General features: G+C 55.1%; 1 protein-coding gene across 8 annotated transcripts in view; it reads left to right on the forward strand.

Annotated features, from left to right (window-relative positions):
- The window catches only part of MYT1 (myelin transcription factor 1), a 133,963-nt gene that overhangs the window by 44,590 nt on the left and 70,805 nt on the right, over positions 1-18,568 (forward strand). For 5 of the 8 annotated variants that reach the window (XM_031007830.3, XM_055372754.2, XM_031007832.3 and 2 more), the window contains exon 1: positions 11,645-12,001. The exons of 1 other annotated variant lie outside the window; for it this stretch is intronic. The gene's annotated coding sequence lies outside the window, so the exon portion shown is untranslated. Of the gene's footprint in view, positions 1-11,644; positions 12,002-12,291; positions 12,474-18,568 lie in introns of those variants that run through there. 2 more of the 8 variants (XM_031007831.3, XM_055372756.2) reach the window with 1 other exon arrangement.

Consider the following 18,568-nt stretch of genomic DNA (forward strand, 5'->3'; position numbering starts at 1 on the left):
GTGGGACAGCCTCATCTTCTTTTTCCTTTTTTTTTTTTTTTGAGATTGAGTTTCACTCTGTTGCCCAGGCTTGAGTGCAGTGGTGTGATCTCGGCTCACTGCAGCCTCTGCCTCCCAGGTTCAAGCAATTCTCCTGCCTCAGCCTCCCGAGTAGCTGGGACTATAGACGCACACTGCCGTGTCCTAGTTTTTATATTATTAGTAGATACAGGGTTTCACCATGTCTGCCAGGATGGTCTTGAACTCCTGACCTCGTGATCCACCCGCCTCGGCCTCCCAAAGTGCTGCGATTACAGGCGTGAGCCACCATACCCAGCCTGACAGCCCCTTCTTTAGAGCAGGTTCCTCGGGCTCCCAGGCTCGGGGTGGGGCTCACACCCCTCCTCTCATGATCTTGCTTATCCCTTGGGGTGGGGGGGACCTGTGTCCTCCCAACCCCAAGCACACAGCTGTCACCCCAGGTCACCTCCTCTGCCCTTCTCCCAGCACCCTGCATGCTCTGGCCTGGGCAGCCCCCTCCCCCTGTGCCCTTGGTGGCATTTGCATACAGGTGCCCTTGCAGCTGAAGTGTTGGGGCAGGGCCAGCAAACCCACGCCCAAGAGGGCCAGTGGCTCTCGGCACAGGTGGTGGGACAATGGCCGCTCAGAACACGGCTGCGCTCCCCTGCCGCCTCCTTGGGGCTCACACCTTGCTCGGTTTAGTCGCTGTCTGAGCCTTAGTTCCTGGTCATAACTGGGCTGTGCGGGGCGTGGGGCCTCGCATAAGGAGGAACTGATGGCCTGTGTGTGCTGGCAGAGGAGGCGGTGTCATCCCGGTGGGTCTCTGCACATCCACTGCACAAACACTGCATGCGTGTAGGTGCAGTGTGTGTGTTTATGTAGTGTGTTTGTGTGTCTGTGTATATGTGTGTGATGTGTATATGGTGTGTATGTGTGTTTGTGTTGTGTGTATGTGTGTGGTGTGTTTGAGGTGTGCATGTATTTGTGTGTCTGTATGTGTGTGGTGTGTATATGGTGTGTATGTCTGTGTGTGGTGTGTGTGTCTGTGGGTCTGTGGGGTCTGTTTGATGTATGTGGTGTGTGTATGTGTGTGTCTGTGTGTGTGTGGTGTGTATATGGTGTGTATGTCTGTGTGTGGTGTGTGTGTGTGTCTGTGGGTCTGTGGGGTCTGTTTGAGGTATGTGGTGTGTGTGTTTGTGTGTGTCTATGTGTGTGTGTGGTGCCTATATGGTGTGTATGTCTGTGTGTGTTGTGTGTGTGCCTGCATGTGTGGAGTGTGTGTGTGGGGTCTGTTGTGTGTATGTGGTGTGTGTGTATGTGTGTGTGGTGTGTATATGGTGTGTATGTCTGTATGTCTGTGTGTCTGTGCATTTGTGGGGTGTGTGTAGGGTCTGTTGTGTGTGGTGGATGGAAGGGCCTCCCAGGGCTCTTGGATTTGGAGGGCCCACGCTGCTCTGGCCCGGGAAGGTGGGGTTATCTGGAGGGTATATTAGGCTGGGGTCCCGGGGAAGGTTCTGGGGCTCTAGGCAGAGCTCCTGGTCGGGTGCAGGCACATGGGCTCGTTGGGCAGTCCCAGGCCTTCCAGGCTCCATGGCCCGTGTTCCCTGTTGTCCTGGTGTGTGTGCCCTTTAGGCACCTGCCCAGGGTCCCCTGTGCCATCCCAGGTGCCCCAACACTGTGTGCCCCGGCTCTGCTCCTGGACCTCCGCATGCCTCCTGCTCATTCCAGGGCAGAAACCTCCTGTCCTGGCTCTGCCTCCCTTTGAAGCCTAGCAGGGGACCCCTCTGGCCCTGGGTCTGTCCCTCCTGAGCTCTCATTTGAGGAAGGCACCAGTGAGGCCCTTCTTTGGCTCAGATCCAGCCTTTGGTGCCAGACGGTCCAGGGCATCAGTCCCAGCTTTGTCTGGGAGCTGCGGGCCCTCGACCCTTCTGAGCCCACCTACAAGTTGGGAACAACATTGTGGACCCTCAGAGGACTAAAGGGTGAAGCTGCCCCGTGCCCGGCACCGATGGGAGCATCCTCGTTCCTCCTCCTCAGGGGCTGGACCCGTAGCTTGAGTGGCAGTGGGGACATCCAGCCTGGCTTCCTCAGTGGGGTTTGGCCATGGAGGTGCTCAGGGTGTGCTTGCTGGAATGGTAGGGGATCTTGCTCCGGGATCTGTCTCCTAGACCCTGTCCAGGGCTCCAGCTGCCCCTTCCCTCTCTGGGCTCCCAGCTGGGATGGGAGGGCCTTGGGCACAGGCTGTAGAGCCCCTGTGGTCGGCTCCCACCCCTCCCCAGAGTGCTGCATGTGAGGATGGGGGCTGCCTCACTCGGGAAGCCATCCTGTCATCCCAGAGTGTGGTGTTGGCCTTGAACTGGCTCTTGATCTCCAATGTGGGGCATGGCTGGAACCATCCCAGGGTCAGTGTGTCTCAGGCTCCAGCTTGGGCATCTTGGGACAGAGACCGGAGGGGTGTTTCTCCCAACATGGCCAGGCCAGCGTGGCTGTCGTCCTTGGACATCAGTCAGCGGCTGGCCAGTGCCTACCCGTTCCACCAAGCTCCATTCTTGGGAATGCAGGGCCCGGACATTCAGTCCAGAGACTTTCCCTCCTGGGGCTCTGCTGGGGGTGCCCCTCCCATGAGCCCATCTTGACATTTGTGAGCCCTGCTCTGTCTGCTAATGAGCGATCTTCACCAGTCCAGCCTGCCATGGCAACCGCCCGCAGCCTCGCTCTCTGTCCAGGCACCCGGTAGCTTTATCTCTGAGGCCATCTGTTCTGGGAGCACAATTCCAAAGCCATTTAAACAGAGCCTGGAGCAGGGCAAGGCGCTGGGCCCTCTGTCCTCACACGTGTGTGTGCACACAGGCATACACACGCACGTGCACATGCAGATGTGGTGTGACCCCTGCAGGGTGGAATGCGATGACAGGGACAGTCAGGGTGCCCCACCGGCTGCTCCCTTTTCCTGCTGTCACCGAGCCGGTTCCTGGGCACCCTGGTGGTCGGCCGGTCTGTGTCCTCCTCTCTTTCTCTGTGTTCCTCACCTCTCTGTCCATCTGTTTGTCTGAGCCGGCCTGGTTTCTGCCTCACCTCTCTGCCTTTGTGTCACCTCTCTCTCTCCATCCTTTGTCTCCTTTCCTGCCCCTGTCTGTGTCTGTCTCTGTGTTTAATCCCCTTGACCCTGGTCCCTGGACCCCCTCCCTGGCCATTGCCTCTGTTTCTTTGGCCTTTGTCTCCACCTCTTATGTCTCCTACTGGTTCAGCTGCTTTTTGCCTTTGGCTATCGTTCTGTGCTGGTAGGACCAGGACATCAGGGGGTTTCCACCCCTGCCTCACCCTCTTGGATGCTCCTAGAACAGTCAGGCAGGGGCCTGTCCCTCACTGTTCTCCTGGTCCACTCTGGGTGCACCTGTCTCTCCTCCCCACTTTCCTCTGCCTCAGGGTGGCCAGGTCATGAGGCGGGTGGGGGGGCAGGGGTACTTTCTTGTGCTGCTCTTAGCTTCCTGGGCCCAGTGCCCAGGGTAGTGCCTTCAGCCTGAGCTTCTTACTCTCCAAGCCCTTCACTCTGAGCTCCTCCCTCTGAGCCCAGTCCCGCTGTTCATTGAATGTGCTTCCGTTTCCTGCCCTGCGGCCTTCACTCATGCTGTGCCCTCACCTAACACCCTTTCCTGGTCAGGCCTCCCTGTCAGGAGCTTCTGTCTCTCTCTCCACAGGGCTGGACAGATGCAGCATCCTGGGCTCAGCATGGAGCCTCCTGGCTTCCCCAAACCACGCATGGCTGAGCTTGCAGCCTTGTTCAGCTGACCCTGCCCTGCAGGCCCCTCTGAGCTCCACAGAGCGTTGACACCAGTCTGACTTCCAGGGGGATGGGAAGGAAGCCCCTCTGCAGCTGCTTCCAGGTCTTTCTGAGGCCTGGCCTAGGCTGCCCCTGCTGCAGGGAGCTGTCTCCTCCGGTGCCACAGCAGTCACGGTGACCTTGCCTTCTCCTGCCGGTGCCCCCAGCCCTCAGCTGTCTTTCCTCTGTCCCCACATCCTTTGTCTCCTGGGCTGGGCTGTTGCTGAGGCTGCTGTGAGATGCACAGATCTCCAGGACCCTTGGGCTGGCCCCCTCAGAGGCTTGAGGGCCTGGTGACCTGGGTCCTCTGAGCAGCTTCTGTCCTCCGGGTCACTCTGCTGTTTCAGCATCTGCACAGCCCAGCCAACCCCCTAGGATGCCGCCTTCCAAGGTCATGGCCCTGGGTCAGGGCAGAGCAGGCAGAGGAGCCGTATGGGCAGACCAGAGGGGCTTCATAGGTGCCCCTGTATTGGGTGCCCTACTAAAGCAGAAACCAGTGCCAGCCTAGACAGCGATGACTAGCAGCCTGTGACCTCTGGAGCCCAGGATGTGTCCAGACATCTCATGTCAGCCCAGGTGGCGCTGAGTGCCAGGAACCCAGCTATGGTGGGTGATGTCCAGACGGCTTCCCTTGGGTCAGCTGCAGCCCGGCTTCCTGTCGAGGGCAGGGAGGTACAGTGGCTACACGCGGCCCTGAGGGAGGCTGAGGTATTGCCACCTTCAATAGCCAGAGCCGCATCCCACACACGGGGCTGGACTCTCCCGGCTGTGGGGTGAGGCTGGGCCGCATGGCCTATGGCAAATGCCCCCCAAACCCTAATGCATCCACGGTCAACCTGGTGAGTTCTGACTCAGCCTGGCCAGGTTCCCCTGGAGCTGGCCCCCTGAGCACGTGTTGAGTTGGGGTGGGGGGGCTGGAGGGCCTTTCTCGAGCAGACCTTCAGAGAGGAGCACTGGCCCTGTCTTTCCTGATTCTGAACATGTCCAAGTCATTTCATCACGTGATGGATTACCAGGCTGGTTGGTTCTACCGAAAGGCAGCAGCACAAGTTTTCCTGGATTTCTCACCATTGTTCCTTTAAATAATCAGTCTTAATTAACTCCATCTGAAGAACATATTTTCCCCAAGGGTAGGGAGTCCCAGTCAGGTGGAGCAAGTTGGAACTGCAAACTGCATTTGATAGCTGTGGTGTTGGGAGGAGCCCCCTGGCTACTGCGAGGGGTGTCTCCGTGATGGGCGGGCAGATGGATCAGCACCAACCCCTGCCAGCACTTTCTGACATTTCTGTTGCCCTCATTTGATAGATCGGGAAACTGAGTCACAGAAAGGTTTGGCAATCTGCCCCAGGTCACTTCCCCTAAGCACAGACGTCCTTGTGGACGAGGAGAAGAGGCAGAACTCAGAGGGGAAAACCCCTCTTCCACACAGCATCTGCTGTGGCCACCTGCCCCCACCTGCCCCTGTCCCCACCTGTCCCTGTCCCCAACCTGCCCCACCTGTCCCCATCCCCACCTGCTCCTGTCCCCACCTGTCCCATCTGCCCCTGTCCCCATCCTGTCCCCACCTGCCCCACTTGCCCCACCCATCCCTGTGCCCAACCTGCCCCACCTGCCCCTGTCCCCACCTGTTCCTGTCCCCACCTGCTCCACTTGTCCCTGTCCTCACCTGCCCCACCTACCCCTGCCCCCACCTGCCCCTGTCCCTGCCTATCCTTGTCCTGCCCACCTGTTCGTGTCCTCACCTGTTCCTGTCCCCCACCTGCCCCTGTCCTCACCTGCCCCACCTGCCCCATCCCACCTGTCCCTGTCCCCACCTGTCTTTGTCTCCACCTGCCCCATCCCCACCTGCCCCACCTGCCCCTGTCCTCACCTGTCCCACCTGCCCCTGTCCCCACCTGCCCAACCTGTCTGTGTCCCCCAACTGCCCCTCTGTTCCCTGCCACCACCTACCCCTTTCCCCCACCTGCCCCACATGCCCCACCTGTGTCCCCCACCTGCTCCACCTGCCCCACTTGTCTGTGTCCCCCACCTGCCCCACTTGTCTGTGTCCCCCACCTGCTCCACTGGCCCCTGCCACCACCTGCCCCACCTACCCCTTTCCCCGACCTGCCCCACCTGCCCCTGTCCTCACCTGCCCAACCTGTCTGTGTCCCCCACCTGCCCCACTGGTCCCTGCCACCACCTGCCCCACCTGACCCCGCCCCTCTTCTACCTTCCTGCCCCCATCCCCTCCCCTCCCCCCACTTGTTCCACCTGTCTCACCACTGCCATATGCCCCTCCTGGCCCCACCTGTCCTACCTGTCTCCCCTGCCTCCAACCTGCCCCTCTTTTGCCCCCCACATGTCCCCCCCCTCCTACCTCCACCTGCCCCACCTGTCTCCCCACCCCTACCTGCCCCTCTTGGCCTCCCACTTGTCCCCCCTGCACCCACCTGCTTCCTCCTGCTTCCCCTGCACGCTCACCAGCCTCTGAGCACATTCACCCCCTCGATGTTCTCTCCTCTAAACAAGATGACTCACCATTTATTTCCAGCCTAATCTCTGCCCCGAGCCTCAGCCTCCGTACTGTCACCCTTGTTGACAGTGTCACCTGGTGACTAACAGGCGCTCAGACATCCCAGCAGAGCCAGCAGCTCCCACAAATCTGCCCTCCTTCAGCATCTCCCTCTCAGGGGGTGCTGCCGCCCACCTCATGGCTCTGGCCAGCCCTGGAGTCTCCTGTGGCCTCTCTGTCCCTACCACATCCAGACCCTCAGCAACCCGATTCATTCCTGAGGGGGTGTCCCAACTCGAATGCAATTCGTCACTTCTCTTGGGACACCCTTTACCGTCTATTGCCACCCAGTAGCACTCACCATAGACCTCACTGAAGATATAAATGTTAAACATTTTGCTCTTGGTCACCCAGCTGGGAGGGGCCGGTCAGGGGTCAGTCCAGATCTGCCTCCTCCAAAGGTTTGAACCCTCCATACTCCGGGCCTCCCCCTCAATGCTGCCCTGGATGGGAGAGACTAGCCTGGACTTGGCCACGTGTTGGTAGAAGTAAGCCAGCATCACCTGGGCCTCCACCTGTCCGCTGCAGGGACAGACACCTGCAGAACCTGAGGACCAGGAGGTGACCCTGAGCTGCCTGGGGTGATGGGAGCTTCCCTCGGCATCAGGGGAAGCTGGCCCAGAGGACAGCCGGGCTCCATGGTGTGGCCAAGTTCATCGTTTCAAAGGGCCTCTGTGGGCAGTGAAAGGTCGTGGGCCCAGTTCGAGGGACTAGGAATCATTCTGGAAGAGGCCTCTGCAGTGCCCACCTTCACTCCCATCCACACACCCTGCCCCTCCCTGGCCCTGGCGCGGCTGTAGCTGCTGGAAGGTCCAGGTCCTTCTGGGCAGCCCTCTCTCCCTGCCCTTTCCTTCCTGCACACCCCACCCTCTGCCTGCAGGGCCTGAGGTTGTCGAGGGAGTCTTGACTTCTACAGTTTGCCTCCCCCTGGCACCTCCCACCATAGCTTCTGCCTGGGATCTGGTGGTGGGGAGTCAACCACACCAGCTGAGGGCCCTCAGGGGCCTGCCGTCTCAACAGGCAGTGATTGGGTTGTAGGGAGCGAGACCTGACCCCACTCATGCATCCTGGCTGGTTCCCCACCACGTTTCAGGCTGGACCTAGTGTGACAGTTCCGAGAGAGGAAGCGGGGGAAGGGATGCATCTTCAGGAAGGGCCCCCTCCCCTCACTCACTGTGAGTCCATTACTGTGTGGGAAGGGCTGTGTCTCTGCCTCCCCTCACTCCCCGTCCCTGGCCCTGCGGGGTGGGGGAGAGATTGTCTGGGGCCTGAGCCCATTGTGTGGAGAAGAGAGCCTCATTGGCAGGCAGCCGGGGCATCAATTTGTGATTATCTGCTCCCTGGTCTTGATTGGCTGGATGCAGTGGGGTCTCCCCAGGGCCCTGGGACACAAGTTTGTGCAGCAACTTTTTCCAGCATGAAGTGACGTGTGTTCCCAGAGAGAAGGTGCACCCACTGGCCAGGATGACGCTCTGCGGGACCTTCCTGGGTGCGTACCACCCCCAGCCCCTCGCGTCCCTCCCTGGTCTGTTCACAAGTTTCTGCGAAGATGCCAAAGGGACTAATTAGCTGTGTGTGTCCCCCCCTCAGAGCTCAGTGCTCTTTTCTGGGCAGCCAAGGAGGTGACAGACATGCTCCCTCCTGAACAATGGCCAGGGCCCCTGGGGAAACAGCCACCTCCCCTTCTAGCGGATCCTGTGGCTTGCAGAAGTGCTGACGGCACAGAACCCTGTGAACGCTGCCCTGCAGAAGGTTGGAGGTGGGAGGGCGGTGGGCAGGGTGTGTGCAGAGGCCAGCTGGGCCTTCTTTCTGTTGATTTACCTGCCCGGATCTGCCTGGCAGGCCATATAGCTGGTGGGTGTCAGGAGCCCTTGGCCTGGAGCAAGACTCTGTGAGACTCTGTGAGAAGGTGGCAGAGAGAATGTGTGTGCGACAGATGTCCCCTGGGACTTAACTGTAGCTAAGGGGCTTTGGCCAGGGCCGCTGCTGCTTGCGTCCTCATCACACTCAAAGTTGCTGTGTGTGTGAGTGCACGTGTGTGAGTGTGCATATGTATGTGAGGGTCTCACAAACTGGATGCCAAATGTTTGTGAGCGTCTGCGTGAGTGTGAGACAGAAACACAAAGTCAGCCCCGAGTGTGGCGGAGAGTGGATCCCGGTTTTGTTTGCTCCATCTGCCAGGGCCGGCCTGGGGCAGCACCCCCGCCCTCAGCTGTTCTATACAATATTAATGCTCACCATCTCGGCCTCACACAACGGCCCTAATTGTCGTCTGCAGCATTAAGGCAGGCGCCCATCTGCAGGGAAGCTTTCAGAAGGAAACAAGAAAACCCTCACCCCCAGCTGGTCACCGGAGAAGGTGGTGCCAATTACAGATGCAGAAAGTTTAGACCAAAATTACTTGAAAGAGTTTTTATGAAGCAAATGAACTGACACTTGGAATGTCTGTGTGCAGATTTGCACAAGTAATTACACTTTATTTGAAATGATCTTACCAGCTAAGCGATCATTAAGCCTGCTCCCCACTCACACAAAGCGCTTTCTCAGCGAGTGCGGCTGCGGCGTAAGTTTGGTTTTGCAAATCTCCCGTTTCCCTCCCCGTGTGGAGTCTGAGGACCCGCCGGTCACAGAGGAGTTATTTCCTGGTGGATCTTTCCAAACATATTATTAAAAAGTCACATGTGACTTTCCCACAGACTTTTATGAAATAAAACCCAAAGGAACAGTGTGCAACATGCTCAGTTATGGAAGAGAAAATATGATTTCAAAAAGTCCTGACGAATTTTCACCCTCTCTAAGAAAAGAAGCTTAAGACTATACCTTGCTGTTGTCACTTACAAGCAGGGATCTGTTGGGGTTTGGAATTCTCTGTCTCAGCCCGGAGCCCAGAGTTCAGCGATAGCTGAATACTGGTGCGAACTCAGAAGCTTCCGTGTGCGGAGAACAAAGACCGAGGCGCTCTGGGGGGAGAGCGCTGTCCGAAGTGCTGATCAGACTTCGGATCCACCCACCGCTCAGGCTGCCTCCCAGGGGCTGAAGGGCGGCGGCCGCTTTTCTGTCCTGCTCTTTTCCCTGGACTCCTTTGTCTTGACGGGGTCAGCTAAAGAGTTCGAACCTTTGCTCATCAAAGCTCATCTTCGGAAACTGCTCGTAGCACTTTAACCTCCCGGTGGGAGCTCCCAGGGCGCCCTGGGTCCTGCCAGCGGGCACCGATTTCAAGTTTCCAGGCACATTCTGAATGCTCTTCCTGGCAGCGCCACAGAGGGTCTGGGGGCCCATTCCCGACCCCCGGAGCGCCACACCTCAGGAGGCCTGTGATTGTTCAAAAGGGGAAGTGAGAAATGCCGAAAGACTTACGTTTTCACAAATACAATTTCTATTACCTGAAAAAACTCTTGTGCCCCACGAAGCCCGTGTTGCGCAGGTTCATCTCTCCCTGCTGCCACCTCCGCTTCGCTGTGGTTTCTTAGGTGTGACTGTTGCATATCTGAATTAAGTCGCTTTCATGAAACCTTGGGTGTCGTTGGGAAATAAGGCTGATTCAGCCACGGCCCTCCCTTTGATTCTGTATTCATCACGGAACAATGGCCCGCAAGCCTGCCCGGAGCCTGCAGCCTGCCGATAAGAGTTTAATAGAATTTCTGAATGCCGAAGGTTTGGGGTGTAAGACATCCTAGCACTCACAGCATGTCCAGAGGAGACAGAAACGGCTTTTCAGGAGTGCTCTCAGCTGAATGTGTCCTTTTATACTAATGGATCTAAGTTTATGACAGAAATTAAAAATGGTAGGCAGTCATTGTGGAAACCTCGAACTGTTCTCATTTGACTAATTAATATTTCATCCTCAGTTTGACCAGTGCAGGCTTGCATTTATGTCCTTGTGCTCAATCTAAACAATTGCTCTGTGTGCATTTTGTGTTTTATTTGTTGAGGATAATGTGTGCGTATAAGAATCTAAGATACTTGCCTTTGGGGTGAAGCTTTTGGTATGTATGTAACGTGTAAAGCACAAACTGTATGTTAAAAATAAGCCACTAAGATTTTCAAAACATGCTCTCTTAGAGAAAGCTGTGTTCAGTTCTGCCTCAGTCACACTTTTGGTGGCCCGAGCCCTTTAGCGCTAATTAAGTTGGGGTATTGTGCTCTTGCATAATTTACCAAGAAATGATGTTTACTGTCTGTTGAAATCTCTGCACTGAACTTCTGAGATGTGAGTTTTCTGCTTCTCCAGCTGCCCTTGGACGGCGGCATCTTTGCAGGCGTCTCACATTGAGTTTTCACCCTTGTGTTTCAGTTTCGTTTCTAACATCCTGATTATGATAATGGACAATCGTTTGCCTGATTTATCAGTACAAGAAGGAGATTTGGGCCGCAAACAAGAATACTCCGGCTCTTGAGTTCTCTTACTGAAGAAATTCCTACTTTATCCCTGAATGTGGGGGAAAATATCACAAACTGACAGATGAGAAGGCAGACAGTCAGGCTGCATAGAGAGTGGGTGAGCACTTCTATTGTGTGTGTTATGGATTTTTCTCTTCTTGATTTTCACTGGATAGCTCCTTTCAGGCCGTTTATAAAAGAATCAGGAAAAGAGGAGAAAACTTGGGCAGTGTGTTTCTCTCTGGTTGCAATAAACTTAGTCTTTTTGGTGGGGGGGTTCCCATGCCCAGGAATCCCTGAGTTCCCTTTGGGAAGGTTTTTATTATTGTAAAAATTAAAGTGAAAAGGGAAAGTGTGAGAACAGAAAAATGTCTTTTCCTGATCTATTCTTTGTGTGCATGACTCTATTTTTTGGTCTGTGGCTATAGTTACCTTTTATGCCGTTAAAAAATACATATCCATTTAAGTCAGGGGTACTTGAATATGCAGATGAGCCGATATGTAATATTCCTGGTTCATTTGAGTAATAAATTCTGCAGCCCGCTCTTTATGATGGTAGGTCATATTCCTCACCACCAATAAATATTGTAAAGTACTTTCGCTGTAGCCATGCTAACCCGGGGCATCTGTCATTCCGGTTGCTGCTATTAGGAATTATTGGACTGAACCACTGGCAGAGAAAGCAGAGGGGGGTGAATGTGGTGGTTGTAATGCTCTCTGCCCTTTTGTGTGTTTTGCTTTTTTAAAAAACTCAATCATGCTGCACATTGAGTATGAATCAGTGTGGACAAACGTAGGCACCTTCTGTTGGCCGAGACTCAGAGCAGGACACAGGGCTCCACCGGACTGGGACACCTCTCACCCCCAATTCAGCAGATCCATCTTTCTGATGCTATACTGTAAATTTATTTCACCTCAGAGAGTAAACAGATATATTGGAGCCCCAAGGGTTCATGGGTAGCGTATTTACAAAGGAGCCTCCTCCGCCAGCCCGTGCCACCGCTGCTAATGAGAGCAGTCATTAAGTAAATGAGACGTCGCCTTTAGCTGGCTTAGGAGTTCGCACACTAAGGGGAGAAGATATTTAATTGAAACCCGCACGCAGGCTTCCCCACATGTGACCGCTGTACGGGAGGCAGCTGCCTTCCCTCTCCTCCCCCAGTCCACCCTGCACCCCCCATGTAAATTTCATGATTGCTTTCCGTGATGTCATTTTGAAAGAGGACAGACAATAGCTGTGGGGAAAGGTAAGTCAACGTTACGTTCTTTCTGACAAAGGCAGATACCCAACGCTTGGCTTTTCCTCTTGGACAGAGACAGGGAGAGGGCGCGCGGGCAGAGTTAATTTCTAAGATGAAGGCTCTGTTTGCAGGAAAAGCAGGTCTGAGGATGGCTTTTTGAAACTGCTCTGGAGGACGGGGGCTTTCTTCTCCTCCCTGGCCTGCCGTGTGCTGTTTTTCTCCTGTCTCTCTGTTGTTCATGCTCCTCTGAGATTCCAGGGGACATGTTGTGCGTCTGAGAGGAGACATTAGGGGAAGGGGAGCGCATATCAAAACCAGAAACTTTATGCGCATTTCTGGAAGAGGAACAACGGAGATGTCTGTGGCCGTGGGACCCAGCAGCTCCGTACCTGGGGAGAGCACTGGCCGCTTAAGCAGAAGACCTCTCTGAAGCAGGGTCTCAGAGTCTGGGGTGTGTCATGTGTGACCCCCACCCAAGGTACTGAGTAGAGGCGCTCACGTGAACGTTTTGTCTGCATGTCATGCATTTCTCAACTTAAGGATCAATATCTAGGGTGCATGCGTCTGTGGGATAGATGTGCAGAAGTAAATATCGGCCGCTCCTCTCAGCCCCTTTTTTCGCTACGTGTCCGTGCAGCTGTGGAGTGTGGTTGTTTATGGTGGTAGTGTAACCGGATTTTTGTATTTAAAACTAAAAATCAGGGTTAGCTAAGAAGTTGAACACCCTAATGCCATTGTCTGTAGTTCTGGGGCCGTGGACTTCGGTTCTGTCTATTGAATTCACTTTCTTCTCTATAAACCAGGAAAATAAACAAGGGCTGGTTGCTTTGTGTTGGAGTGGTGGGTTCTCACTGCTCCTCCTGAGTCACCAAGGGCTTTGCTTGTCTCAGCATCACCTTTGAACCAGTGGACACCATTGGCTGGTAAAGTTGGGTGTTTAATTTTGGAAACAAAACATTTGCGGTGGTGCGGGGGGTTCTGTGGCTGCAGGTGGGTTTGGTCCTGGGCATGGACTCTGTCACGATGATGATAATGGCAGCGATGATTATAATTATCCTTTTGGGAGAGGTCGGTGGAGAATTTTGCCTTTGCAGTTTTTTTTTTCTTTTAAATCACAGAAAACTGAGGACACCTCTAACGCCAGTGGCTGAGTGCCCAAAAGGTGGGAGGGATGTGGGGCAGACCTGGGGGGGCCCACTTGGTGCTGAGGGGTGTGCTCTGGGTCTGTCTCCTCTGAGGCGCTGGCAGAGCCTGTCCTGGCCTCACTCTGGCCTGGGGAGTGGGGGTGCTGTGTCCTCACCAGGGCTGACTGAGGGAGGCTCCCCTCGGCCCCCAGGCTCCCTGCCACCCCGGGCTCCCCTCCCATTGGTCCTTGGCTGTGATTATCGCCTCCTTCCATATGGCCCTGTTAATTAACAGTAAACAAAAGAGTAAGAGAGCAGGGATTGGAATCCTGTGGTACCAGCCAGGGTGCTGCTACCAGTAGAGGCAGGACCCTGCCCTGTCTCCCTCGGTAGCTGTTCCTTGTGCAGAGGAGGCTGGGTCAGGGCTTAGAGGGCAGTTTGTTTTCAAAGAGAAGGAGGCAGTCTTATGGATTCTTCTGTCCCGTAGAGACTGAGACTCCTACAGGGTCCCCCCGACCCCCTGGGCACCTGGACGTTTTGCCGAACTTCCCAGGGGTACTTGCTGATCCAGGAGCTTGAGCAGGAGCCACAGAGAGTTGGACAAAGAGGCCTTTCTGCTCTGGAACAGCCTCGGCTCTGAGCCCCTCGGGCCATGAATCCCTGAAGAGGGCCTGGTAGCCCTCTTCAGAGACCCAAGGCAGGGGGGCTGCTTCTGTCCAAAGTGCCACTCGAGGGTTTGTGTGACCCTCAGCCATTGCCCACAGATCTGGAGGTAGCCTCAGTTGTTCAGAGCTGATGCTCTGGCCCCCCTTGGAAGATTCTGGCAAAGGCAGTGGTCGCCTACTCCCCTGAATGCCCCGGTGCATGAGTGGGGAAACACTCTCTGAGATGAACCCTTCTAGCCGTGTGGGATGCAAAGTTGCTCTGGTCTGGGGGTTGCAGCAGCCTCTACTTGGAAGCTCTGTTAGTGCCGGAGATGTCAGGGAGAGGCTGGCAGAGGGTATGCGGCCACGGGGGTGCACGCTGGGCAGCTCTGGCAGCCGACCAACGGCAGCCTGGATGGTGGCTGGAGCTTGGCCTGTCCCTGCTGTGGACGTGGTGGGCGCTCTCCCTGGTGCTGCTCAGAGACTCACTCCCTTCCTCTCTGGCCTGGGGTCACTGAATGTGCAGACAATGACATTTGCGGTGGTGTGGTGGGTAGAGGAGAGCCACACCACTCTGCACTGGGGAGACAGGGGTCAGAGCCTGACTAACTGTCTTCCTGGTGCTGCTCAGTCTGGTGATGTCTGGGCCGCTTGGAATGCCAGTTTGCACAACCCAGTACTGTGCAGAGAGAGCAGGAGAGGTTCCTGAAGACTGACAAAGTGCCAGAGAGAAACCCGGGGCCTCCAGCAGCTGCTCGGTGGCAGTGGGCAGGCTGGTGGGGGCTGAGCTCTTCCTGGATGGACTCAGTGCAAAAGGTACATCTACTTTGGAAAAGACTGAGCAAGGCTTGGGTCCACCCAATCCCTCTGTCGGGGCTCAGGGTGGGGATGAGACCGGGAACAACCAGAACACTTTGGTCAGCACCGGGCCTGGAGTGGATGAGGAGGTAGAGAACTGACCCAGCTGGTGGAACAGGGGTCAGGAGGTTAGCTGTGGGGTGGGTGGGGGCTGCTGGTGGTCACCTGATCTGCGAGCAGGCAGGGTACTGGACGGTCAGCCAGACTTTCATGTTACTCAGGCATCTTGGAGAGTGGATGCTCTGCCTGTCCCAATGCTGGGAGACACATCTTAGAGAGCCCCTCTTTTGTTGCCTGTTCTCTTGTAGGAACCTGGGCGGGAGAGTGGAGCAGGGTGCCCGCAGGGGCTGGGGGGCTCTTCTCTTTCTTCCTCTCTCCCATCTTCCTCATCTTAGATCCTCCCCCTCTGCATTTTCCTTGTGAACTCCCTCATGAATAAACCAGAAGTTAGTTGTCTACAGATGTAATTTTAACAGGAATGTTGTGGTGTGAGTTTACAGGAAAATGGTCTTTGGGAACCAGCATCATTAGATTAGTCAGACTGAGAAACGCCGTGTTTCCCAGAAGGGAAGAGAGCAGTGGCTGCCGTGCTGCTCCCCCGTGGGCTTCCTGCTCCTTGGGGACCGCGGGACCCATCCCTGCTCCAGGACAGCCCCACTGGGGGAGCCCACTGCCCAGCCCGGAGTGTCTGCAGGAGGCCTGGGGGTGGAATGTGCTTTCACGGCCTCTTGAGGTTCCCGGCATTTTTCTGTCTTTCAGACAAAATTTCCCCAAACATCACTTTTAAAAACTCAAAACAAAAATGAGCAAGAGGAATTTCACCGGAATTAAAATGTTTTTGATCTCAGGCTTCCACGGAGCCAGCTTCAGAGAGAAGAGATTAATGGATACTTACTTGCAAGTGGAAAGCGTAGTTTGAAAATGTCTTCCTGTTTCTCTTCAGTGTTGCTGGAACCGACCAGATGCAAGCGTGGAGTCTTTTCTCCCCACAGTTAATGCCATTAGGAGCGTTCCTTGTGGGAAGATTGGTTTCACCCAACACTTCATCCTTTTTTTTATTTTACAATTTGCACTTAAAAATGCAATGTTATTTTAATCGGGAACGAAAGTAACTCAGCGTGCTTTAATCTGCCCTGGCTGAGTACTCTGCCTTGGCCAGGATTGGAGTCCAGGCCTTGCAGGGGAGAGAGGATGTCGACACAGCTGTGGGTGTCTGTGGTCCTCCTGCCACCCCTTGTCCTGCAGCACCGGAAGCCTCCACTCAGCAGCCCCAACCTTCAAGAGAGTGACTTTGTGCTCTGGCAACTGAGTGTGTGGTTTGCCCTGGAGTTGCTTGGAGTTGATTGGATATGTTCGCTGTGCCTTGGGGTTTATTTGGGACTGTGGCCTGGGAGCACGGCCTGTGCCAGGAGGGTGCAGGTTGGACGGTCCTCAAGAAGTAGGCTGCAGCGCTCTGCATGAGTCCGGGTGGCCAGGCAAGCTGGGGGTGAGCACTTAGGATCTGAATGCTTGGGAGGAAAAGTGGAGCCACCATATGGCCTGAGCCGCTGACAGATGAGCTTGCCGGCCCCACCTCTCCCTCACGCCTGGCTTCACACCTCCATCGTGTTCAACACCGGGCTGAGGGCTGGGGCAGAAGCCATCTGGGTCCTCTCCTTTTTTTCCATTTTGCCGCCTGCAAGCCACACATCAGAGGAGGAGCGTGAGAAGAGGGGGCCCTGGGTCAAGGCGGTTGGAGCCTCTCACCTGGTCCTGGGGGACCCTCCATGTCTCCCTCAGGGACCCACAGAGCTGCCAGTGGCTGACCTGTCCTGCCTGAGTGGGAGGAGAGTGGGAGTTTGGATGCTCCATGGTGCACCAAGGCCTGCTTTAGAAGGCCCTAGAAGGTCCCTGAGACTCTCGGACCGCAAACTGACAGCAGCAGGTGCCTGGGGTGGCCTCCCAGTGAGCCAGACCCACAGACCCATGGTGGGCCAGACCCGAGGTGCATCCCCAATCCCTGTGTGCGCCTGGCTGAGCTAGCTTGTCAAAGCGCTTGGGTCTTTACACCTACGGGGTTTTTGGGTTCTGAAAATCAAATGGCTTTAGCAGTCCTGCTCTGTGGGCAGCCAAAGTGGCTCCTAACTGAAGGTGCTGCCCATTCTTTACAAGACTTAGAGCTGGGCGACAAGTTCCCTCTTGGCTCTGAGTTTCCCAGGATAACTGCCGTCCCGAGGAGCCCGGGGATGGTTCAGAGCAGCCTCCCAGTTACTCTGCTGACTGAATACTTGGTTGTCAGTCGTTCGTCAGCGTGTGGAATTGTGCTCACCCTGCCCTTACCAAAGTTTTGTTTAGGGAAAAACAGGGATTTGAAATTGGGATGACTTACTATGTTTAACATTATTTTCATTGAGACTGGGCCTTAATCTTTGAAATGGAACAAAAAATCTGACTTAGGTCACAAGGGGCAAAGAAACACGTTTGAAACTGTTATTTTAATCATTGAGACTGTGCTAACTTGTTTAATTCTCATGAACGTGTTCTGTACTGGACACTGAGGCTGGGAGGCAAATTAGCTTCCCAGGTGAGTGGTGTAGCTCGAATCTAGATCTTTCCAGAACAGCCTCCCTCACAGTCCCACCCAGCCCCAGCCAGCCTTCCTGCCCAGTGTCCCAGGCTGCCATGCAGGCTGCCCGCAGACCACAGTATGACCCTTACTGCCCTCGTGTCTCTTCCTCACAGCCTGGGACATATCTAGAGCCTGTCCCCAGCATGCCCTCCAACCTGATTCTCCGTCCCAGATTGGGTTGTTACCCACGATTCCCAAACATGCCTCCCTATCTCCCTTCATCTCCTGCAGCTGAATTTTTGCTTCTCTTTCAAGGCTTGGTACAGATGCCACCCCGGGCCCTCCTTTACTTACCTTTACTCTCACGTGTCTCACATTTGAAATCCCGCTCTCGGGATGCAATGTCTCTGCTGTGACATTGCATCAGACTGATGGGTATCCCTGCTTGCTCTCCGGGAGAGCCTGCAGGCAACCAGCTCTGGGGGCTGCTGGGCCTGAGGAAAGCATCCCAAGTCAAGGGGCTGCTGGACCCGATGGGGCACCGCAAGTCTGGGCCTGCTGGGTCCAAGTGGGGTACCCCAATCTTGCCTAGGGCCCCCCTTGTTCACATGGTACATGGAGTTTTCAAAGCTGGTCTGGACCAGGGAAGGATCCACATTTTAGCTTTGAGGTTGGAAGGACACTTGTGTTGGGAAGAAAAGCTACTTAAATGCTCAGTTGAGCAGTTCTGAATTTTTCCTCCACTCTCTGTTCCTTCTTGAGGTTGAGCCCTGCCTTCTGGTTATTTGAGATCAAGTCCGCCTAGATAAAATGTTAGACTATTACTGCACATTAAAGAGGTACCTCTTACAGTCATTTTTTTTCAGTGGTCTGATTTTGTTTTGGCTGGCTTATTCAGAGTTTTGTGCTTCCTCATTTTATTTCCACGAAGGCTGTGCCCAACCCTAGCCTCGGTGAGCCATGACCCAGCCATGTCACCAATGCATCAAAGTGGGTTGGCTGTGAGGCGTTCGTTCCCTCCCCATGACACAGATAGACAAATTGGTCCAATATATGTATATATATTTTTTTGAGACGGAGTCTTGCTCTGTTGCCCAGGCTGGAGTGCAGTGGCGCCTTCTGGGCTGCAACCTCTGCCTCCAGGTTCAAGCGATTCTGTCTGCCTCAGTCTCCCGAGTAGCTGGGACTGCAGATGCGTGCCACCAAGTCTGGCTAATTTTTGTATTTTTTTTTTTAACAGACATGGGGTTTTGTCATGTTGGCGAGGCTGGTCTTGAACTCCTGACCTCAGGTGATCTGCCTGCCTCCGCCTCCCAAAGTGCTGGTATTACAGGCGTGAGCCACTGTGCCCGGCCAAATTTACCCAATTTTTAAGAGTTATGAGGTGCTGCGAGCTTGC

Source organism: Gorilla gorilla, chromosome 21 (genome assembly GCF_029281585.2).
Source record: "Gorilla gorilla gorilla isolate KB3781 chromosome 21, NHGRI_mGorGor1-v2.1_pri, whole genome shotgun sequence".
In the NCBI taxonomy this organism is placed as follows: Eukaryota; Metazoa; Chordata; class Mammalia; order Primates; family Hominidae; genus Gorilla; species Gorilla gorilla.